This window comes from Mytilus galloprovincialis, chromosome 12 (assembly GCF_965363235.1).
Source record: "Mytilus galloprovincialis chromosome 12, xbMytGall1.hap1.1, whole genome shotgun sequence".
NCBI lineage: Eukaryota > Metazoa > Mollusca > Bivalvia > Mytilida > Mytilidae > Mytilus > Mytilus galloprovincialis.
Genome location: NC_134849.1, coordinates 40,461,791 through 40,486,996, shown reverse-complemented (window position 1 = coordinate 40,486,996; position 25,206 = coordinate 40,461,791). Strand labels below are relative to the sequence as shown.

At 33.6% G+C, this 25,206-nt stretch overlaps 2 long non-coding RNA genes across 2 annotated transcripts; both read left to right on the top strand.

Annotated features, from left to right (window-relative positions):
* Positions 1 to 6,991: 6,991 nt before the first annotated feature.
* LOC143053571 (uncharacterized) lies at positions 6,992 to 9,592 on the top strand. The gene is made up of 3 exons (XR_012971412.1): positions 6,992 to 7,506; positions 8,250 to 8,318; positions 9,083 to 9,592. It is a non-coding gene; the product is annotated as an uncharacterized LOC143053571 (long non-coding RNA).
* Positions 9,593 to 13,001: 3,409 nt separating this feature from the next.
* LOC143055084 (uncharacterized) lies at positions 13,002 to 14,748 on the top strand. The gene is made up of 3 exons (XR_012971940.1): positions 13,002 to 13,268; positions 13,970 to 14,100; positions 14,538 to 14,748. It is a non-coding gene; the product is annotated as an uncharacterized LOC143055084 (long non-coding RNA).
* Positions 14,749 to 25,206: the final 10,458 nt, after the last annotated feature.

Below are 25,206 nucleotides of genomic sequence, written 5' to 3'. Positions count from 1 at the left end.
TCCTTCTGTTAAATTAGATTGTTCATCAGTTTCCTCTATTTTGTCATTTTCTATGGGAGTTTCATTTTGTTGACTTTCTTCATCTATAGCTATTGTTGTTTCTTGTTGCTCTTCTCCTTCTGTTTCAGATTGTTTTTCACTGTTCTTTTTTATAAAGGTAGGGCATTCAAGCATTTTATGACCATATTCATTGCATAATCTGCATTTCCACTCATTTGGACAGTTGTGTGTATTATGTCCTTTCAGTTGGCATTTGTTACATAAGAACATGTCTGTATCTTTCAATTGACCAAAGTGATATATTCTTGCTGTGTATTTACCTATTGTAAGAAATCTTGACAGTGGTTTGTCAAACTTTTTGCATAACACTATTCTGTCACCTGTCCAGCAGTGGGTAACCAAGTTGTCAACCCTGAGTCTTTCTCTTTTAATACTGATGACATCTATGTTTTTTTGTCTTAATTCTCTGTCAATTTGACCGTCATCTGCTGATAGTGGGATGTTTTTAACTCTTATTGTTGTTGTTAACCACTCATCCTTTTGATAGTATGGATTCTGAGAATGCAGGGGTATCGTCTTGTTTCTTAGGGTGATACCTTCTGTTAGCAACAGCATTCTGTCTTCCGCAGTGTCTAAATATATTCTCCACATTTGTTTTATTCTTTGTATGCCTCTTACAAACTGCGGTTTGATCTTGTGTTCAAGTGCTTTGCAGATTTCAACTGTGTTATCCAAAGTTCTTTTGGTGGAGATTTGTTGCCAAAGAAGTCTGATTCTTTAATGAAGATAGGTTTGACACCTGTAAGCTTTGGTTCAAGATAACTGTAGGCCTGATAATTTGCATTATGATGTTTGACAACATTGGAGAAAGATGGCGCCGAGATATTTTCGCTACCACCGGACGGAGATTTGTCAATTTCAGGTTGTTTACCATCGAAATCTTGCTTGTTGCTTTCATTTTGTTGTTCTGGTATCATTGCTTGATTGTTAGACATTGTTTTAATGACTTACTGTTCTATAAATATATACTTTTTATGATTTTTTCATCAGAGCTATTCACCACTAGACCTTGGTTAAGGGGCGATAATTCCAGTCTTACTTGTATGACAGTCGCATCAAATTCGATTATTTTTACAACAATGTGTGAATAAAAAAGATGTAATAGGCAAAATTGTCATAAGAGTGGTGCAGCAGTCATCACTGTGTCAAAATCCGAAATAGACCATAAACAAATAAATATTTAACATTGAAGCACAAAAAGCATCTATCAAATTTCACATTCATTGCTTATTTACATATGTATTTTAAATAAACCCATAAAGGATTGAAATATTTGAATTCCTGTGACTGCACCACATCAACGTTAGTGTAGAGTCGCGTGTTTGACGTCAAAATGTATACAGGAAGAAATATAAAAAAAATTTTGTTGATCGAAGTGTTTTCAAAAATATAATTTCACATGGTGCGTTGTGGTATATAGGGTCTAAAAATCAAAAGTTTCTTTAGAACTTTTTTCAGAAGACCGAGATTTAGAATTATACATAAGTTCTTTAGAAATGTTTAAGAATACACAAATGGCTAATACTACTAGCTATATATATATATATATATATATATATATATATATATATATATATATATATATCAATTATTGGCGTAAAAGTCAGCATTTCGTGCGTAAAAATGACCACCAAAGTAGGCACGGGGTTTAACTATGCATTTCCCTGCATACTTAAACTGTAGCGATATATTTCTCTATGAAAAACTTATTTGTTCATTGAATTACGGTATTATTTTTAAAGGCTTTTACATTATCTTCCACATGCACCAAAAATTAGCTCAATTGCGTTTATTTTCGTGAAATGCCGACACTTCGAAATTTCAAGACGTATATATGATGACCTATGCGCTTGCTTCAAACATATAACTTAAGAGTGCACGGTCTTTAATCATATATTTCTCATTTAAACTGATATATATATTGCTTTTTATTTATGAAATAGATAAAGTGTAAAATACCTTAATTTTTGGTTAAATTATATAAAGCCAACTTTCTTAGTTAAAAAGATATATTTAATAAACCGATATATACGCCTCGTTAAAAGGGTTTTCTTTTCTAGCAATGAATCTCACGTGATTAAATACGTCACATGTTATGTGAAGGACATTTGATATCATGTACAGTCTGTAGAAAATGGAAGTTATATATTTTGAGATTTACACTATATTACGAGTTTATCAAGGTATGAAAATTCCAAATAGGATTTTATTTGTATTATTTGTTTATTGTCAGTATAATAGATATAATAGATAGGTATTAAATGCATTTAGTTGTTATTTTTGGCTAGATGAGCTCTTGACCTACTTAACGTAATAAATAACAATAGCTTATTTACATTTAAATTTATCACAGACCCTGGCGGATCTAGAAATTTTCATAAAGTAGGGGCCCTCTCTAGTCAACTTTCAATGATTCCACAGTGGCGGATTCAAAAGCGGTAAGATTTTGTGTTCCCTATATAATCCCCCCTTTTTTGTCCTGGGTTGGGAACCCCTTTTAAAAATGGTTTGATCCGCCTGTGTTCCCTTAATATTTAACCACTTTTCAGAAATAGAACCCTGCGCCCCCTTAAATCTACCTCTGGGCTCTGGGTTATATCTCCAATTGAGGTCATATTAGAGAAATCAGGTGTACAAACACCAAAGTAGGCACGGGGTTTAAGTATGCATTTCCCTCTATACATAAACTGTAACGATATATTTTTATATATGTATTGCTTTTTATTTATGAAATAGATAAAGTGTAAGATACCTTAATTTTTTGTTTAAATTAAGTAAAACCAACTTTCTTAGTTTAAAAAGATATATTTAATAAACCGATATACGCCTCGTTAAAAGGTTTTTTTTTATAGCAATGAATCTCACGTGATTAAATACGTTATTACAATGATTTTTATAGTTGTTACAATAATGAAACAATAATGACACAAATCATAAACATGAATTTAACTATTTCTTAGATGTTAATCTACAACCAGATCAGAGCCATATACATAAAAAGGCACAACAATATTTTTATTAGCTAGATGAGCTGTTGACCTACTTAACGTAATAAATAACAATAGCTTATTTAGATTTAAATGTATCACAGACCCTGGCGGATCTAGAAATTTTCATAAAGTAGGGGCCCTCTCTAGTCATTATTCAGTGATTCCACAGTGGCGGATTCAAAAGCGGTAAGATTGTGTGTTCCCTATATAATCCCCCCTTTTTTGTCCTGGGTTAGGAACCCCTTTTTAAAATGGCTTGATCCGCCTGTGTTCCCTTTATATTCAACCAATTTTTCAGAAATAGTTCCCTGCACCCCCTTAAATCTACCTCTGGGCTCTGGGTTATATCTCCAATTGAGGTCATATTAGAGAAATCAGGTGTACAAACACCAAAGTAGGCACGGGGTTTAAGTATGCATTTCCCCTCTATACATAAACTGTAACGATATATAATTATATATATATTGCTTTTTATTTATGAAATAGATAAAGTGTAAGATACCTTAATGTTTTGTTTAAATTAAGTAAAACCAACTTTCTTAGTTTAAAAAGATATATTTAATAAACCGATATACGCCTCGTTAAAAGGTTTTTTTATACGCCCGTCAAAATTTTGACGGGACGTATTATGGTATACAAATGTCTGGTGTCCGTCCGTCTGTCCGTCTGTCCGGCGTAAACATGTCGCACCGTAACTTGAGAACGACTTATCCAAATTTCATGAAACTTAATATAGTTGTTTCTTATGATGGTCAAATGATCTGTATACTTTTTGGTGAAAATAAGATTTAAACTTTTTGAGTTACGGCACTTTGTTACTAAAACAGGGGTGTGCTTTTTTTCACATGTCGCACCGTATCTCAAAAACGTTTCTTGATTATTGCTTAAAACTTTACACACTTCTTAGTTATATTAATCTTAATATCTGTATATTTTTTGGTGATGATTCAAAATTTCCTTTTTGAGTTTTTGAGTATTTTGTTAAAAGGGGGAGGGTTTTTTTACATGTCGCGCCGTATCTCAAAAACGATTTATGATTATTGCTTAAAACTTTACACACTTCTTTGTTATATTAATCTAAAGATCTGTATACTTTTTGGTGATGACTCAAAATTTTATTTCTGAGTTATTGAGTATTTTGTTAAAAAGGGGAGGGTTTTTTTTACATGTCGCGCCGTAGCTCAAAAACAATTTATGATTATTGCTTGAAACTGTACACACTTCTTTGTTATACTAATTTAAAGATCTGTATACTTTTTGGTTTGATTCAAAATTTTATTTTAGTGATATTTGTAAACTAAAACAGGGTGGGAAGGGGTGGGGGGGGTAGGGTTCACATGTCCCGCCGTGTCTCAAAAACAATAAATGGTTATTGCTTAAAACTTCCTCAGAAACTATTTATGATTATTGCATAAAACTTCCACACAAGACGTCGGGCGTAAGCTGTTTTTTTTTTATAGCAATGAATCTCACGTGCTTAAATACGTTATTACAATGATTTTTATAATTGTTGCAATAATGAAACAATAATGACACAAATCATAAACATGAATTTAACTATTTCTTAGATGTTAATCTACAACGAGCCATATACATAAAAAGGCACAACAATATATTTATTAGCTAGATGAGCTGTTGACCTACTTAATGTAATAAATAACAATAGTTTATTTAGATTTAAATTTATCACAGACCCGGGCGGATCTAGAAATTTTCATAAAGTAGGGGCCCTCTCTAGTCATTCTTCAGTGATTCCACAGTGGCGGATTCAAAAGCGGTAAGATTTTGTGTTCCCTATATAATCCCCCCTTTTTGTCCCGGGTTAGGAACCCCTTTTTAAAATGGGTTGAACCGTCTGTGTTCCCTTTATATTCCACCAATTGTTCAGAAATAACACCCTGCTCCCCCTTAAATCCACCTCTGGGCTCTGGGTTATATCTCCAATTGAGGTCATATTAATGCAGTTTTCATCACTTATTTTTCAAGATTCATCATAACACAAGTTCTTTATCTAATAATGTATATGGCTGAATCCGCCTCTGTAGAAATTATCTTTCTGAAACACAAAATGCATTTAACTTTTACACATCTAGTGTATGACAGATCTTAAAACTTTTCCAACTGAAGCCAAAAGCCAGAAAACTTTTTATTCTCATAGTGGTGTGAACATGATTGTTGTTCCCATAATACTTGTTCCCCCTGGAACAAGTCTTTGAATGGTAATAAGTTCTTTGGAACAAACATAACATAATTTTATTGCCACCTTCTTAAGATATTTTCCTGGAACTAAAATGTTATATGGTTTCATAATATCTGTTCTTTTAGAGAGAGTGTCATTTGATTTTTTATACTTGATCACACCTTAGTTGATATTCACCTCACATTTCATTTACCTGGACATGAAGTACATACAAAGAACATGAAGAGTGGGCAAGAAAAGGGGAACGTGAACCCTGGAACACATATTTTTTTTTTAAATCTCCGGACTGACTTTAAATTTAGTCCCTGTTTATTTTTTAATAGACTGTGAGAGAAATCAGGTGTACAAACAAGAAACACGAGGCCGGGATAAGGTACCGGTACTTCATGTATCTCTAACAAATGTAAAATTCAAAAAAAATATTATAACACTAAAAAAAAATTATAAAAAGAGATACTGAAATGTTTTATTTAGTGTTTAAAGTGCTTTTTCAAAACTAATATATTTTCTCGTTTCAGCTGAAAGTACCTCTCTAAAAACTGTTTATGTGCTGCTTAAAAATATATTGCAGCACTTCACAGTTGCTTGAAAGGTTGAAAATGTCATCATGCAGAAATTAGAGCAGATTCCTCAGATTAAAATCATTGAAAATGGATAGATGCACTGGTCCTGGTGGTATACATCGATACAATTAATCTTAATTACATTTGGAATGAAAATTGTCTTCTTTTTTGGTTTTTTGCACGATAAAACCAATATTTAAAGTGAGTCACTCGTTAAAAGTAATGTTTATCCCATTCTTAAACCAATGCATGTATATCATCAACTTAGTCTTCTGTGCATTTCTAATGCAAAATAAGGCAAAATGTTTGGTCCGATTTGATTCTGTTATTACAAACTTTTTAAACAAATTACTTCCCTTTGTTAATCTGAGACTGGTTCCATACCGGACAATTTGGCTTTTGCCAATGCAAAGTATGATGGATTGAAAATGATGTATCGGCGGTTAAACTAATTTTGTATGAAAAATAATTTCTGATGTCGTAAATATTTATCTAAACAACAAGAGGGACGAAAGATACCAAAGGGACAGTCAAACTCATAAATCTAAAACAAACTGACAACGCCATGGCTAAAAATGAAAAAGACAAACAGAAAAACAATAGTACACATGACACAACATAGAAAACTAAAGAATAAACAACACGAACCCCACCAAAAACTAGGGGTGATCTCAGGTGCTCCGGAAGGGTAAGCAGATCCTGCTCCACATGTGGCACCCGTTGTGTTGCTTATGTGATTACAAATCCGGTAAATAGTCTAATTCGGTAGGTCACATTCATGAAAGGGTTATTCCATAACGGTCAACCAACTCGTGATGGCGTCCGTAAAATTTACGAAGGGATGATTTCAACTTCACCATTTGGAACTCTTGGTTTAATAGCTTCCTTGTGAGCAGTAACCCTCTATCAAGAAAATCATGATAGGAAATGCAAGCACGGGAATATCGTTTCAATTGGGAGATATATACCCCGTATGCAGGTGCTGCTGGAATGTTGCTACTTAGAAATGGAAAGTTCACAATTGGAAAGCTGAAATCATCTCTTTTGTCGTAAAGTTTTGTTTTCAACCGACCCTCATTGTCAATTTCTAGATGTAAGTCAAGATATGAAGCCGACTTAACTGTATCTGTAGTATCCTTTATCTCCAATTCGATGGGATAGATGGGTCAGGATCCCTAATATACCTTGAGATGAGGAACTCAGATGACGTAATTAAAAAAAATATTAGTCCGCCATACAATTGTTGATGCTGTGATTTTAAAAATGGACATAAATGAACAATAAGAACTGTTTTATAGAGCTGGTGTGATGAGAAAAGAAAGATGTAGATTTGACCTGAAATAAATTATTAGAAAGGACAATTTTTTTATTGAATTTTATGATCAGAATTTTGGGATTATTTCATGAGGAGAGTGACATTTTTCACCATCTTCCGGGGTCCATCAATTTGCGAAAAAAGTAATCTCACTTGCCACCCCGAAAATTTAACCAGACATGTATAAATGTATCAGCTTCGATATGAGCCATCATACATGTTCAAGTAAACGATATTGACTGAGCAACGGAGGAAAACGTTACCATTACCGCCTATGGAGAATTAATTGTAAATGTATACCCAATTTAGAAGCTTAATTCCAGAAGTTTTCAGGCTGATTTATGGATGATTTCACCTTGTACACCACCGAAAATGATGGTTAGTAGTTTTTTATTTATACCTAGTTATTATAAATGGTTTAAGATAAATATTATTGATAAAGATCAGCAAAAACTCAATGAAACTTTGCTTTTAAAATGCATTACTGGCACGGGGCTGAACACTTTTTTTAGGCACAATCATAACTTTGTTTACTTCCGAGAGATCCGAAAGGAATTTGTTTACTATATTGAAAAAGGCAAGAAACAACTTTTAAATATTATTAAATTGTAAGTAAACATGACACAATATAGTCTTTGTTATGTAATTATCACTTCGGTCTACAGGAATACCTGATAATCAAGGGAGATAACACACTTCATACGAGTAAAGTGAGATACATCATCGCATGTGCCTTTATCCAATGATTTGACCCCTGGTCAGTAGATATCATGTGCAAAAAAAACAGAAAAAACATGTACATGTTTTAAGAAAATCATGAACTAATATTTTTAATGCACTTGAGCAAAACAATAGATATTGTCATTTCTCAGTGAAAAAGGGGAGGGTCAAACCTTTTTGAAAACAATATTTCTGCACCTATTCAACTATTAAGCTAGTTAGCTACTACCCATTGCTTCTAAAATAAAAGGTTTAAATGAAGGTGACTAAGCCACAAGGGAGAAGCATTTGTCTTTCTTTGTGATTAAACTTTCAAGAATTAGATTTTTCTCTCTCAATAGTACTTCTGTATTTAAATCAAATGATAACACAGCCTGAGTAATTTTTTTGTCTTATTTCAGTTCCAGACATATCATTACTTTTTAACCTGAGATGGCAAACTAGAGGTTTTAAAAAGTCCTGAATAACTGGTAAGCATTTTGCTTTATTAGGCAAGCTCTAAATTGTTTATTTATGGTATTTATGCAATTAAAATTACAGTCGGTATGTTAAAAATATGCAAATATGAAAACTGTTGCTATGGTCTTGGTATTAAATGAAAAGGCTTAGTTACAGATCGTTTCGACTCAATATTTCGAGTTAAATCTTGCGGCAACTGTTTCTCACGTAACACTGCAAACTATATTTAGCTCTATTGTGATCTGTCGTTATTTAATGACGCCATAATACATGTGATGTCACAATGTTTCCTTTAAAACCTCATGTGGATTTCTCACTAATAAAAGGTTTTCACTGAAATATATGTTAAAAACATTTTTTCTCAAATAGAATTATGTGAAAGGACAAGTTTTGAAAATTTGCACTATATTGCACTCTAATTATATGATAAGGATGACTTTCCAAGTAGTTAAGAGTGCTTTCCACAGTTTTAAATACCAGATTTCCACTAGTAAGAATAATTATTTTGGTGTTGGTTTTTTTATAAAATCTTCATTTTTGCATAATTTCTCTGTCAAAATGCACTTTAAGGCACAAGAAAATTTTATAGAATGCTTTAACAGGCTCTGTGTATTGTAATTAAGGGTTATAATCAGAAGTTTTGTCCTTGTTTTGACTAGTGAAGGTATTCTGGAAGAAATTAATTATACAAACACATTGTATTCAAAATAAATGAATATAGCGACGAAAGTGTCATTGCCGTATAGTGCTAAAACAACTTTATTTTTTTTTTCAGAAATGGACAAAAATACACAGATTTATTCAGAATGTTATACCGATGAAGATCACATAAAAATATTTGGAAAAATCAGAAGTATGAATTTCAATATGGGTCAGGATCCCTAATAGACCTTGAGATGAGGAACTCAGATGACGTAATTAAAAAAAATATTAGTCCGCCATACAATTGTTGATGCTGTGATTTTAAAAATGGACATAAATGAACAATAAGAACTGTTTTATAGAGCTGGTGTGATGAGAAAAGAAAGATGTAGATTTGACCTGAAATAAATTATTAGAAAGGACAATTTTTTTATTGAATTTTATGATCAGAATTTTGGGATTATTTCATGAGGAGAGTGACATTTTTCACCATCTTCCGGGGTCCATCAATTTGCGAAAAAAGTAATCTCACTTGCCACCCCGAAAATTTAACCAGACATGTATAAATGTATCAGCTTCGATATGAGCCATCATACATGTTCAAATAAACGATATGGACTGAGCAACGGAGGAAAACGTTACCATTACCGCCTATGGAGAATTAATTGTAAATGTATACCCAGATGCGTTCCACATAGTCACCAAATTTTGAATTGTTTAGTGAAAGAACGTCATCTATATAGCGGAAAGTAGAGTTAAAGGATATTGCTAACTTCTTATCTTTCTTCCTAAGAAGTTCCTGCATGAAGTCAGCTTCATAATAATAAAGAAACAAGTCGGCAAGTAGAGGGACACAGTTTGTTCCCATTGGGATGCCGCCAGTCTGTTGAAAAACACGTCCTCCAAACGTTACAAATATGTTGTCAATCAAGAAATCAAGCATCTTGATAATATCGGTTTCAGAGAATTTTTTGTCTGAATCAGAGTGATTCTTTACAAAGTATGATTTATCCCTCCCTAAGACAAGATACTTGTATCTACGTTGGCCATTCTTTTTTATGAAGCAAAGTAATACCAACTCTTTCGTCTTTTAGTTTGGAATGTGGAATACTTGTGTAAAGAGTAGAAAAGTCAAATGTTTTAACACTGTTACAAGATGAAAGAGAGTTAGATTGTATGTACTCTAAAAGATCTTTGGAATTTTTAAGTATCCACATCTGATTCACGCCACCTCTAGAATAGGCAGTTTCACAATAACTTTGAAGCCCATCTTTGATTGCTGATAAAATAGATGTTAATAATTTAGAAAGAGGTTTCGTGGAGCACTTGGAAGTTTTTAACAATAATTTCTGATGTCGTAAGTATGTATCTAAACAACAAATTAATGTAATTAAAAGATTTCAAAATCTAAGATTACGCACAGGTAAATTTGCTGTTCCTGCTAGCTCTCCATTGTAATAAAAAAAATGAATGTCCCTCATAATGGAGACAACTAAAAAAAGGTATCTAATTACAGGGTCGGGAATTGGCAAATGGACTATAATAATGCTTTTTTTCTGCTTATCATGTTTGTGGCTTTGATCTTGTTGTACGTGCTTTAACATGATGATGATGGAAGTGTTTAACGACATTGACTGGATATACATCCCGCGGGCAATTGGTGAGCTTTAGATATTTTCTGCAGTTGGTATCACAAGGATTTGTATAGTAAGACTTACTATACAAATCCTTGGTAATCAGCAACAGGTTGAAGGCCGCTATTTTGGTGCGCGGCCATCTTGGTTATGCTGAGTTATTTTTGGTTTGTTTACTCTTTTGATGTTTCTTTTGTACTTCACAACGGCTACTTTCAGGCCCAGGTTGGTTAGCTTGATAGCCCGCTAACAACGATGATGGCGTACTAGTCTACGAGTTTCTGACGTAGTAATAACGATGACAGGTAGCATAATCAGTACCAAAGTCGTGAGACAGTTAAATGAATGTCCATTATTCAACACCTCGATTACAGCTCTCGAGCGTTTGTCGTCATAACACTCCCCCATCAAAAATGAATTTTGGAGTGTATGCTGACGCGGGTTGGTTTCTGTCATCGAAAGAAGTTAGTCGTTAATACATCTAATAATAAAAATTCCTAATTTTGAAGCAAGAATAAAACTAAAATTTTCATCGCACGAAATTGAAATAAAATATAGTGTACGAAAATCCATACAAATAAAATATTAAATAACGATATGTTTTGTTTCTATTAAGTTAATGAAATTAAATGAATAGACAACTTTCGAGTTCGATGCATTTCCGTCAAAAACTCTAGTTTTAGTGAACGTCATTTGTGCGTTTAGGGGCGTCGTCACTTCTATTCCAATATTGAACGAGTGGTTGGAAAACTATACTTCTATATTGTACGAATTATTCGGCAAATTGAATTCTCAAAATTGACAATCAGCACTACTGTCATTCGGAATTGTCATTAAGTACCTATATAACAAGCATTATTTCTAGTTTATCCTGCATAATGACGATCACTAAGACGCTTGATGAACGTTAATAGTGCAGGGATACAGGCGATCCCTTCTATCTGGTAAATGACGTCATAAAGGCGCGTATAATTGACGAGTTTTTTTCCGGTGACGGATGAACTCGAAAGTGGTCTATTGAATTAAAATTTCCAAACTATATATGTAGATTTCTCATATTTCTCGACTGTCTTCAATTATTACAAACAAAAAGAAAAATGTTTATTTAGCGGGTTTTTTCTAAAACAATATATCTTCATTGTTTTTTGATATTTCAAAAGACATCTTATTTTGTTTGTTTGCCAAGCTTACTTGTATGCGGTTAGTACCACCACTAATAACTCCTAACTATTAAAGACCAAATGACCTAATAAACAACAACAAATGGAAGTTTTTAACGACCTTGACTGGCTAGGCAAAATAAACCTGATAATTGGTATTCAATATATATAATCCTAGGTCATGCCTGACATCTTTCACAAAAACGGCCGATGAAAACTTCGATAACTCCTTAAATGTTAAAATGTTAAAATGATTTTATCAAAACAAAAATTATTAGATGAAGAGTTATATTATCTATCGAATGCATACCTTCACAACACACTAAAACATATATTTCATGTCCTGAGTGCAGTTTGTATGTCCTGCGTGCACTCAGGACGTCCTGAGCGGTGTTTAGACGTACCGGTGTCTTTTGTTTAAGTGTTTCATGTTTTTACATTGTCATTTTGGTGCCTTTCTTAGCTGACTATGCGTTATGGGCTTTGCTAATTGTTGAAGGCCGTACGGTGACCTAAAGTTGTTAATTTCAGTGTCATTTTGGTTTCTTGTGGAGAGTTGTCTCATTGCATGGCAATCATACCACATTTTCTTTTTTATGTTTGTAAAAGTTAACGCACGACAAATGATGAGAATTATTCACCTAGCCCTGGTGTCAGGTGAGCTAAAACATTTGCATTCAAGTATGACTACATATTTTGGAATCAAAACCAGGACACTACACTGTAAAAACAGCGTTTAGATTTGAAACGGATCTACAACATGTTTAGGTCTAAACGTGTTTAGGAAAGCGTTTAGGATCTAAACGGATATGTATCTAAACACATAAAAACCTAAACGTGTTTAGAATTTAAACGTGTTGTAGTGTTATTATCAGTGAATGTTATCATTAAGCTAAACATTAAATGGCATCTTTTAAACACTTCTGAAACACTTTCCTAAACACCTAAACACTTTATAATATTTCAGTACTGGTTTCACCTTTTTACCGATGTTCCTACATATTCCAGCATATTCTGTGAAACTATGATATCGTGGCTGTCTTAAAATTAAAATTATTTTCAAACTTCAGTCCCAAGTATGCGGAGCTTCTTTATTTATGAGAACAAATCATATCATCTTCCCCAACTGAGTTTCCCTTTTTGTGTTATAAGATTAATAAATTACTCGAGTTATTAAATTACTTTCAATTTTTTTTTTTATGACTGAGTTAAGCAATTAGTTGTTTATACCAGGGACATATAAAATAATCTTTTATAGTATTTATAAGGAAGATGTGAGTGAATATTTTCTCTAATTTCCGGAGTCGTTGTCCGAATATGATCTTATATTAATTAACGAACAGAGTTATTTATCGTGGTAATTTGATACGGACGCCTTCGGACCCGCCAAAGACAAACAACATTTAAAACAATGGATCCCATCTATCAAGTATATATATATATTGACGATGCAACAGATACAGAACTTCATATTAGAATATTGACGGAATCAAAGCCATCTTAACAGTTATTACAGCAGCGGAAGGTAAGCAGATCCAGATTTCGTAAAAAGGGGGAGGGGCACAAACCATAATTTAACAGACTAATAAAGGGAATATGCAGGGGCGGATGCAGGAATTTTCGAAAGGGGGGTGCTAACCCAGGGCACCCAGGGCAAAGGGGGGGTGCAAAACATATGTCCCGATACAAATGCATTGATCGGCAAAAATAAAGGGGGGGTGCGCACCCCCGGAACCCCCCCCCCTGGATCCGCCACTGATATGTGCGTTAAACTGTTAACCTATGCTATTTCAAGTTCACTATTGTGGTATGAATCATATAATATACACACTTAATCAGTCGCAGGGTTCAATCATAAAAGAAGAATGAGCTAGTTCGAAAATTTAAAATGAGATTGAATAGTCTAAACTGTCTCTGTACATAATGTCACATAATCATAGTTTCAAGTATTTTAACTTTGCAAGGAATAAGATCCCAATGGCCCATAGTGCAACATCCTTTACACAAACACTGAAATTACAGTTTCACTTCATTTGTCAAAAAGAAACAAAGAATACCAAACATTCAAAAGGACATTCAAACTCATTACTGGAAAATAAACTGACCACGCCATGACTAAAAAGTTGAAAATAAACTGACATTCAAACTCCACTGTCAAAAATAAACTGTCATGTTGTTCTTTTTCATATAAACCTATAATAATTATTTGTATGTATGCATTTATAGGACTGTGACACTGTACATGTAGTGGGAATGAAAAGAGCTAGAATAAATACATATCATAAGATCAAATTGAAGAACAGATCAGAAAGAAAGCAACGAAGAAAGAAACGGATGACTTAATTTCAAGAGCAGATGTAAGTAAAAATATATAAGTATATTATTAAGTTGCCAATAGAACTATAATATGATTGAAAAATGGAGGTTAAATCATCCTCGAATATGTATCCTGTTGAATAGGTAAAAAATGGGCAATTTAAAAAATATATATTCATAATAATAGGATAAAATAGGAAAAACATGCTGTAGTTCTCAGAAATCAAGGATTTTGTTTTATAATATAAAAAAACTTGCATGCTTGTTTGCTCCATATATTGTTCCTTTTGATTTGTTTGTCTTTTGATGTGTACATTTGTACAAGGTGTAAAGTATTGTCTTTTTAACTAGAATTTGTATTTTTCTTTTGTAACAATCTTTTTCAAGAAGCTTGTTTAATGTATTTTAATAAACATGATCTAAGAATAAGTGACTGTTGCATACAAATGTACATGAAGGTTTCATTTTTTCATTTCAGGATACAAAAGTTCACCTGACAACCAAAAGGAACTGCACACCAAGAGCCTTTATCATTCAAAAGAAGATTGTTCCGCAATGAAAAATTCCTGTATGATAGGAGATGGACTGACAATTTCTGTTTTGTTGAGGATAAAAATCATAAAATTTTATAATTTTATTTTTTGTTTGCATTTAGTGAGACTTAAAAATAAATTATTGAAATAATTTGATTAGATTGTATGTTATGTTTAAGACTAGATCAGAAAAAACAAAAACAAAAGAACCAGACTCCAAGTTGTATAAAAATGTGGAAGATCCATAAAACGTAAAAAAATCAAACGCTTGACTACATAAACAATCAAAAGGAACGGAAAAAAAAGTCATATTCCTGACTTGGTACAGGCTTTTCCTTAAAAAATGATGGAGGGTTAAACTTTGTCTAATTGTTTACAGACTTTTCAAAACTTGGTCTTATTGTTTACAGACTTTTCTTAACTTGGTCCTATTGTTTACAAACTTTTCTTTGGTCTCAAGGAAGAATAAAATGTGTAAACCTATTATTGTTAATATTATTATTATCATTACTGAAGTTTTCCAGCTTTAATATACTATATAGACAAGTCAAATAATTTTATTATGGTAAAAATCATTGCAAGAACATTAAGCAGAAATGTACACGTGCATTGTATATTCTACAATACCGTGTGGACTATTCAACCTGTAGTGCTTTACCACAAGTAGTTCCTGTGAAATCATAGTACTAGTAGGCTAACCATTGGTAGGTCTAAACACCATATATTTCTAAACATATAACATCTAAACACTTGTTGAAATCTAAACACTTGTTAAAATCTAAACATGTTTAGATGCTAAACGCGTTTCAAAACGTACACAGAAAAAGTGTTTAGATAAGTGTTTAGGATCTAAACACTGTTTTTACAGTGTATTGACTATTTGGCGCGGTTTTTATATAATTATCCTTAAAAGTGTTTTGTGTATGTTCAGTGGAAAATATTACAGAGTAATGAAATGGAGTTTTGAAAACGATCTGTAAAATGTCGAAACATATACAAGAAAAACATACAATCTTCACGCTATACAATAATTTCTACGGAATTGGCTTGTACAATTTCTTTCGACAGGCTTGTAAAATTCTTCTTTACCAGTCAACAGAATTATAATATACAGTGTTAATTTCCATTGTTTAACGCAAGCGTACATTGTAGATAAATAAATTAAATTGTAGTGACCTGGGGTCGTGTCATCGAAGGTGTCTTAGGACTAAGACATGTCCCAAGACCATCGTAGGAGATTTTTTTGCTCTTAGCCATGTTATTGAAACGATCTTATTTTAAGAGATGTCCTAATGGTGGTGACCACTGGTCCCAACTTTAGGAGTACTACTAAGGTCTTAAGGACATTTTCACTTTAAGGATAACTTTATGAAGTCTTAGCATATAAAATTAAAGAACCTTAGTGAGCACGCTCACATACCCCACGTCCCCACATTGTCACTGGAGAAATTGAATACGTGTAAGAAAAAAAAATTGTATAAGAAAAAATAATGACTAATAATTTCCTGTCAATATGCACATCTACATACAGTGAAACCTGGGTAAACCGAACCCTGATAAAACCGAATTTCAGTTTTAACCGAACAATTTTCAAAGTCCCACACAATTTCCCTATTAATTAACGTTAATCTAACCTGAAAAAAACCGAACCCTGTCAACACCGAATTCCGAACGCTTTTTGAAGGCTCGTTAGTAAATTTGTATCTAAAAATTACCTGTCAAAATCGATCAATACCAATCAAAACAATAAAATATAATTAATTATTTGCATGATTTAATTAAACAAACACAGGGTGGCAGAGTATCCCCGAAGGTATTTGAGGTTTAATGAACTTGTGAGTTGTTATTACAAACTAATTAGCATGTCTGTGTGCATGTATAACGTGATTTTTTCGTAAAGAAACGTTAAACTGGTCAGTTACCCCCATCGCCGATAATGACAAGAAAGGAACTTTCCCTCAGATCAATTAAATGAACCTTACTCAAATAATTACGGCCACAAAATCGAAACTGCCATTCTGTAGCTAAACTGTTTAATTAAATAATAGTTTGAAATTAGTTATCAAAAGTACCAGGATTATAATTTTATACGCCAGACGCGCGTTTCGTCTACATAAGACTCATCAGTGACGCTCAGATCAAAATAGTTAAAAAGCCAAACAAACACAAAGTTGAAGAGCATTGAAGACCTAAAATTCCAAAAGGTTGTGCCAAATACGGCTAAGGTAATCTACTCCTGGGGTAAGAAAATCCTTAGTTTTTCGAATAATTCACATTTTTGTAAACAGAAAATTTATAAAAATGACCATATAATTGATATTCATGTCAACACCGAAGTGCTGACTACTGGGCTGGTGATACCCTCGGGGACGAAACGTCCACCAGCAGTGGCATCGACCCAGTGGTGTAAATAGTTATCAAAAGTACCAGGATTATAATTTTATACGCCAGACGCGCGTTTCGTCTACATAAGCCTTTCACCGGATTAAGAAGTCGTGCAACACAACAAGGTCAATGGATTTCGATTGCTGGATTCCCATTAGAGGCCCTATATATTTGATTCGAATGCTCCCGAAGACTTCCGTTAGTTATTTAGCAACGATAAAGTCCGAGAATAAACTGGACCCCTGCTGTTGTTTCACTGTTATCGTGTGCCGAAGTATCAATCAGCGGGTGACCAGTTTAGTCCGATAACTCGTGTGTACAATGACATTCCCGATTCAACTACGGAATCGTCATATGACAGTGACTGTGAATCTGAATTGGTCAGTGAATTAACGGATGAGAAAATAATTATAAAAAGCAAAATCGCTCCACGTCGGACATCTCCCAACGACGAGCGTGATTGACGGAGTGGCGTTTGTTTATCAACAAAAATGTAGCAATAGTTATCAAAGGTACCAGGATTATAATTTTGTACGCCAGACGCGCGTTTCGTCTACATAAGACTCATCAGTGACGCTCATATCAAAATATTATATAGCAAAACGTCTATCTTTTATCTTCTTTTATTTTCACATTTACATCTAAATCAACACAAAAATAAACTGTCGGCTGTTGTGTCACAATGTAGTATGTCCTTATTATCTACAATTTTCATGAAATACTGTTGTGTGGTTTCAGAGGAGTTGAGATGACAAACTGTTGCAGAAGTACATTGAAACAAATAAGTTCAAAGGGGCCTAACTCCTAGAAAAAAAAATGAATCGTAATTTCCTGTCAATATGCACATCTACGTAGTATGTCCTTATTATCTACAAAGTTTCATGAAATTTTGTTGTGTGGTTTCAGAGGAGCTGAGATGACAAATTGTTGAAGTAGTACCTTAAAGCAAAAAAATTCAAAGAGGCCTAACTCCTATAAAAAAAATTATATCACAATTTCCTGTCGATATGCACATCTACATAGTATGTACTTATTATCTAAAAAGGTTTCATGAAATTCTGTTGTGTAGTTTCAGAGGAATTGCGATGACAAACTGTTGCAGTAGTACATTTAAGTAAATAAGTTCAAAGGGGCGTAACTCCTAGAAAAAAAAATTGAATCGTAATTTCCTGACGATATGCACATCTAATAGTATGTCCTTATTATCTAAAAAGGTTTCATGAAATTCTGTAGTGTAGTTTTAGAGGAGTTGCGATGACAAACTGTTGCAGTAGTACATTGAAGCAAATAAGTTCAAAGGGGCGTAACTCCTAGAAAAAAAGTTGAATCGTAATTTCCTGACGATATGCACAACTACATAATATGCCCTTTTCATCTAAAAAGGTTTCATGACATTCTGTTGTTTGGTTTGAGAGGAGTTGCGATGACAAGAAACAGGACTGGCGGACGGACTGATGGACTGACGGACGGACGGACGGGTCAAAAACATTATACCCTCCGCAACTTCGTTGCGTGGGGTATAAAAATGAATCCTGCAATTAGCCAACTATTGTATAAATAACAGGTACATCCAAATAAATGTTTGCTTTTTTGTACTTGTCCTGTCACCCCAATTCCACGTTGAGCAAGCAGTAATATGAACATTTCTGTTTCCAAACCAGTTCATTTTGGGGTCCTCTTCGCAGTCCGTGTTTCAACGATGTCGATTTTGTGAAATTAGAGACAATGATTTTGATTTTATAACTTAAGTTTCAAGTGTTGGGAGTAATTTCAGGATTCCTCTTATATGCTTTGCGGACTATATCGACTGTATACCTTTTGTTCCTCTGTTAAAAAGCTTTCGAATGAGATATAGGGTATATCTATAATTAGAGCTAAAAAGTCGCAGCAGTTCATTCCATTTTTCAAATTATTCATTTCATTATTCAAAATTTCTTATTTTTCTTAATTTTCGTGCGTATTTTGGCATTTAGGTCCTCCGTAACCCCTCTAATAGTCAATGCTGCACATATCGTTTATACTCAGTTTATTCCTCTATCAATAAGCTTTAATTTGTATACAGTTTGCCTTGATTAAAGGCCTAGGCCTTGCATCAGTCCATTTCATTATTTAAAATAAGCTATTTCTTAATGTTCGAGCGTATTTCGATGTTTAGATCCTTCATTACTCCTCTAATATGTGTTACTGAACATATCGACTATTTATCTTGTTTTCCTCTCTTAATAAGCTTTCAAATGAGGTATAAGGTATATCAATAATTAGGGGCTAAATGGTGGCAGCAGTCCATTCCATAAATCAAGTGTATTTCGATGTTTAGGTCCTACGTTACTCTTCTAAAATGCGTTGCGGAACTTATCAACTATATATATTTTGTTTCTCTCTTAATAAGCTTTCGAATGAGGTTGAAGGTATATCTATAATTAGGGGCTAAAGTCTCGCAACAGTTCATTCCATTATTCAAAATATTCAAAATTGGCTATTTCTAAATTTTCACGCGTATTTTGGCATTTAGGTACTCTGTAACCCCTTATTGTCAATACGGCACATATCGTTTCAACTAAAATTATTCATCTATCAATAAGCTTTAATTGAGTGTATTAGTTTTGCCTACATTAGGGACTAACGGCTTGCAGCAGTTCATTCCGTTATTCAAAATAAGCTATTTCTTAATGTTCAAGCGTATTTCGATGTTTAATTCCTTCGTTACTCCTCTAATATGCGTTATGAACATATCTACTATATATTTTTTTTCATCTCTTCATAAGCTTTTGAATGAAGTATAATGTATATCTATAATAAGGGACTAAAGGGTTGCACCAGTCCATTCCATTATTCAAAATATCCATTTCGTTAATCAAGATTGGCTATTTCTTAATTTTCACGCGTATTTCTGAAATTAGGTCCTCCGTAACCTCTCTAATGGTCATTACAGCACATATTGTTTAAACTAAATTTATTCCTCTATCAATAAGCTTTAATTTGGTGTATTAACTTTGCCTTGATAAGGGGCTAACGGCTTGCAGCAGTCCATTCCATTATTCAAAATAAGCTATTTCTTAATGTTCAAACGTATTTTGCCGTTTTAAGGTTCTTCGTTATTCCTCTTATATACGTTGCAGAACATATCCATTATATATATTTTTTTTCCTCTCTTAATAAGCTTTCGAATGAGAAATAAGGTATATCTATCATAAGGTACTAAATGGTCGCAGCAGTGTATTTCATTATTTAAAATATCCATTCATTATACAAAATTCGCTAATTCTTAGTTTTCAAGCATATTTTGGCATTTAGGTCCTCCATATCCCCTGTCAATTATCAATTATCTTTAATTTGGGGTATTTTTTTTTTTTTGCCTTGAATAGGCTCTGACGGCTTATAGCAATCTATTCCGTTATTCTAAATAAGCTATTTCTCAATGTTCAAGCGTATTTCGAGGTAAAGTTCCTTCTTTATTCCTCGAATATGCGATACGGAATATATCGACTGTATACCTTTTGTTCCTCTGCTAAAAAGCTTTCGAATGAGATATAATGTATATCTATAATTAGAGCTAAAAGATCGCACCAGTCCGTTCCATTATTGCAATCATTCATTTTGTTATTTAAAATTTTTTATTTGTCTTAATTTTCGTGCGTATTTTAGCATTTAGATCCCCCACAACCCCTTTAATAGTCAATGCTGCACATATAGTTTATACTCAGTTTATTCCATTACCAATAAGTTCTCATTTGGTGTATTTATTTTGCCTTGATTATAGGCTAACGGCTTGCAACAGTCCATTCCGTTATTCAAAAAAAGCTAATTTTTTTTATGTTCAAGCGTATTTCGATGTTTAGGTCCTTCGTTACTCTTCTAATATGCGTTGCGGAACTCATCAACTGTATATATTTTGTTTCTCTCTTTATAAGCTTTCGAATGTGGTTGAAGGTATTTCTATAATTAGGGACTAAAGTCTTGCAACTGTCCATTCCATAATTCAAAATATCCATTTCATTATTCAAATTGGCGATTTCTACATTTTCACGCGTATTTTGTCATTTAGGTACTCCGTAACCACTCTAATTGTAAGTACGGCACATACAGTTTAAACTAAATTAATTCCTCTATCAATAAGCTTTAATTCCGTGTATCAATTTTGCCGAAATTAGGGGCAAACGGCTTTCAGCAGTCCATTCCGTTATTCAAAATAAGCTATTTTTTAATGTTCAAGCGTATTTCGCTGTTTAATTCCTTCGTTACTCCTCTAATATGCGTTGCTGAAAATATCGACTATATACCTTTTGTTCATCTCTTAATAGGTGTTCGAATGGAGTATAATGTATATCTATGATTAGGGACCAAAGTCTCGCAACAGTCCATTCCATTATTCAAAATATCCATTTCATAATTCAAGGTTGGCTATTTCTTAATTTTCACGCGTATTTTGGACATTAGGTCCTCCGTAACCCCTCTAATGGTCATTACGACACATATCATTAATGCCTGATATTCATATGATGAAAACATAATCTTTTTATCAGTTTAATTGAGATCCGGAGCTGGCATGTCAGTTAACTGCTAGTAGTCTGCTGTTATTTATGTATTATTGTCATTTTATTTATTTTCTTTTGTTTCATCTTCTGACATCGGACTCGGACTTTTCTTGAACTGAATTTTAATGTGCGTATTTTTATGAGTTAACTTTTCTACATTGGCTAGAGGTATAGGGGGAGGGTTGAGATCTCATAAACATGTTTAACCCCGCCGCAATTTTGCGTCTGTCTCAAGTCAGGAGCCTCTGGCCTTTGTTAGTCTTGTATGATTTTTTATTTTAGTTTCTTGTGTATAATTCGGAGTTTTGTATGACGTCCATTATCACTGTACTAGTATACATATGTTTAAAAGGGCCAGCTGGAGGACGCCTACGGGTACGGGAGTTTCTCGCTCCAATGAAGACCCATTGGTGGATTTCGGCAGTTGTCTGCTCTATGGTCGGGTTGTTGTCGCTTTGACACATTTCCCATTTCCCTTCTAAATTTTATCAATTGATTCCTCTATCAATATGCTTTAATTTCGTGTATTAAGTTTGCCTTGATTAAGGGCTAATGACTTGCAGCAGTCCTTTCCATTATTCAAAATAAACTATTTTTTTATGTTCAATCGTATTTCGATGTTTAGGTCCTTCGTCACTCTTCTAATATGCGTTGCGGAACTTATCAACTATATATATTTTGTTTCTCTCTTAATAAGCTTTCGATTGTGGTTGAAGGTATTTCTATAATTAGGGGCTAAAGTCTTGCAACAGTCCAATCCTTCCATTATTCAAAATATCCATTTCATTATTCAAAATTGGCGATTTCTACATTTTCACGCGTATTTTGGCATTTAGGTACTCCGTAACCACTCTAATGGTCAGTACGGCACATATCGTTTAAACTAAATTAATTCCTCTATCAATAAGTTTTAATTCCGTGTATTAATTTTGCCAAGATTAGGGGCTAACGGTTTTCAGCAGTCCATACCGTTATTCAAAATAAGCTATTTCTTCATGTTCAAGCGTATTTCGATGTTTAGTTCCTTCGTTACTCCTCTAATATGCGTTGCTGAAAATATCGACTATATACCTTTTGTTCATCTCTTAATAAGCTTTCGAATGAAGTATAATGTATATCTATAAGAAGGGACTAAATGGTCGCACCAGTCCATTCCATTATTCAAAATATCCATTTCATTATTCAAGATTGGCTATTTCTTAATTTTCACGAGTATTTTGGACATTAGGTCCTCCGTAACCCCTCTAATGGTCATTACGACACATATCATTAATGCCTGATATTTATATGATGAAAACATAATCTTTTTATCAGTTTAATTGAGGTGCGGAGCTGGCATGTCAGTTAACTGCTAGTAGTCTGCTGTTATTTATGTATTATTGTCATTTTATTTATTTTCTTTTGTTTCATCTTCTGACATCGGACTCGGACTTCTCTTGAACTGAATTTTAATGTGCGTATTTTTATGCGTTAACTTTTCTACATTGGCTAGAGGTATAGGGGAGGGTTGAGATCTCATAAACATGTTTAACCCCGCCGCAATTTTGCTCCTGTCTCAAGTCAGGAGCCTCTGGCCTTTGTTAGTCTTGTATGATTTTTGTTTTAGTTTCTTGTGTATAATTCGGAGTTTTGTATGACGTCCATTATCACTGTACTAGTATACATATGTTTAAAGGGGCTAGCTGGAGGACGCCTACGGGTAAGGGAGTTTCTCGCTCCAATGAAGACCCATTGGTGGATTTCGGCTGTTGTCTGCTGTATGGTCGGGTTGTTGTCGCTTTGACACATTTCCCATTTCCCTTCTAAATTTTATCAATTGATTCCTCTATCAATAAGCTTTAATTTCGTGTATTAATTTTGCCTTGATTAAGGGCTAATGACTTGCAGCAGTCCTTTCCATTATTCAAAATAAACTATTTTTTTTATGTTCAAGCGTATTTCGATGTTTAGGTCCTTCGTTACTCTTCTAATATGCGTTGCGGAACTTATCAACTATATATATTTTGTTTCTCTCTTAATAAGCTTTCGATTGTGGTTGAAGGTATTCTATAATAAAGGGCTAAAGTCTCGCAACAGTCCATTCCATTATTCAAAATATCCATTTCATTATTCAAAATTGGCGATTTCTACATTTTCACGCGTATTTTGGCATTTAGGTACTCCGTAACCACTCTAATGGTCTGTACGGCACATATCGTTATATATATACAAGTCTATATATATATATATTCTTTTATATGTTATCTCATCCGAAATTTTGAATTTTATGCATTTTTAATGCATTTTTATTTTTATGTATACTATTTTTTTTAACTTCTCTGTAACCTTTATACTTGCATGGTTTTATGAGAATAAACTATCTATCTATCTATCTTTAAACTAAATTAATTCCTCTATCAATAAGCTTTAATTCCGTGTATTAATTTTGCCAAGATTAGGGGCTAACGGCTTTCAGCAGTCCATACCGTTATTCAAAATAAGCTATTTCTTAATGTTCAAGCGTATTCCGATGTTTAGTTCCTTCGTTACTCCTCTAATATGCGTTGCTGAAAATATCGACTATATACCTTTTGTTCATTTCTTAATAAGCTTTCGAATGAAGTATAATGTATATCTATAAGAAGGGACTAAATGGTCGCACCAGTCCATTCCTTTATTCAAAATATCCATTTCATTATTCAAGATTGGCTATTTCTTAATTTTCACGAGTATTTTGGGCATTAGGTCCTCCGTAACCCCTCTAATGGTCATTACGACACATATCATTAATGCCTGATATTTATATGATGAAAACATAATCTTTTTATCAGTTTAATTGAGGTGCGGAGCTGGCATGTCAGTTAACTGCTAGTAGTCTGCTGTTATTTATGTATTATTGTCATTTTATTTATTTTCTTTTGTTTCATCTTCTGACATCGGACTCGGACTTCTCTTGAACTGAATTTTAATGTGCGTATTTGTATGCGTTAACTTTTCTACATTGGCTAGAGGTATAGGGGGAGGGTTGAGATCTCATAAACATGTTTAACCCCGCCGCAATTTTGAGCCCGTCTCAAGTCAGGAGCCTCTGGCCTTTGTTAGTCTTGTATGATTTTTTTATTTTAGTTTCTTGTGTATAATTCGGAGTTTTGTATGACGTCCATTATCACTGTACTAGTATACATATGTTTAAAGGGGCCAGCTGGAGGACGCCTACGGGTAAGGGAGTTTCTCACTCCAATGAAGACCCATTGGTGGATTTCGGCTGTTGTCTGCTCTATGGTCGGGTTGTTGTCGCTTTGACACATTTCCCATTTCCCTTCTAAATTTTATCAATTGATTCCCCTATCAATAAGCTTTAATTTCGTGTATTAATTTTGCCTTGATTAAGGGCTAATGACTTGCAGCAGTCCTTTCCATTATTCAAAATAAACTATTTTTTTTATGTTCAAGCGTATTTCGATGTTTAGGTCCTTCGTTACTCTTCTAATATGCGTTGCGGAACTTATCAACTATATATATTTTGTTTCTCTCTTAATAAGCTTTCAATTGTGGTTGAAGGTATTTCTATAATTAGGGGCTAAAGTCTCGCAACAGTCCATTCCATTATTCAAAATATCCATTTCATTATTCAAAATTGGCGATTTCTACATTTTCACGCGTATTTTGGCATTTAGGTACTCCGTACCACTCTAATGGTCAGTACGACACATAT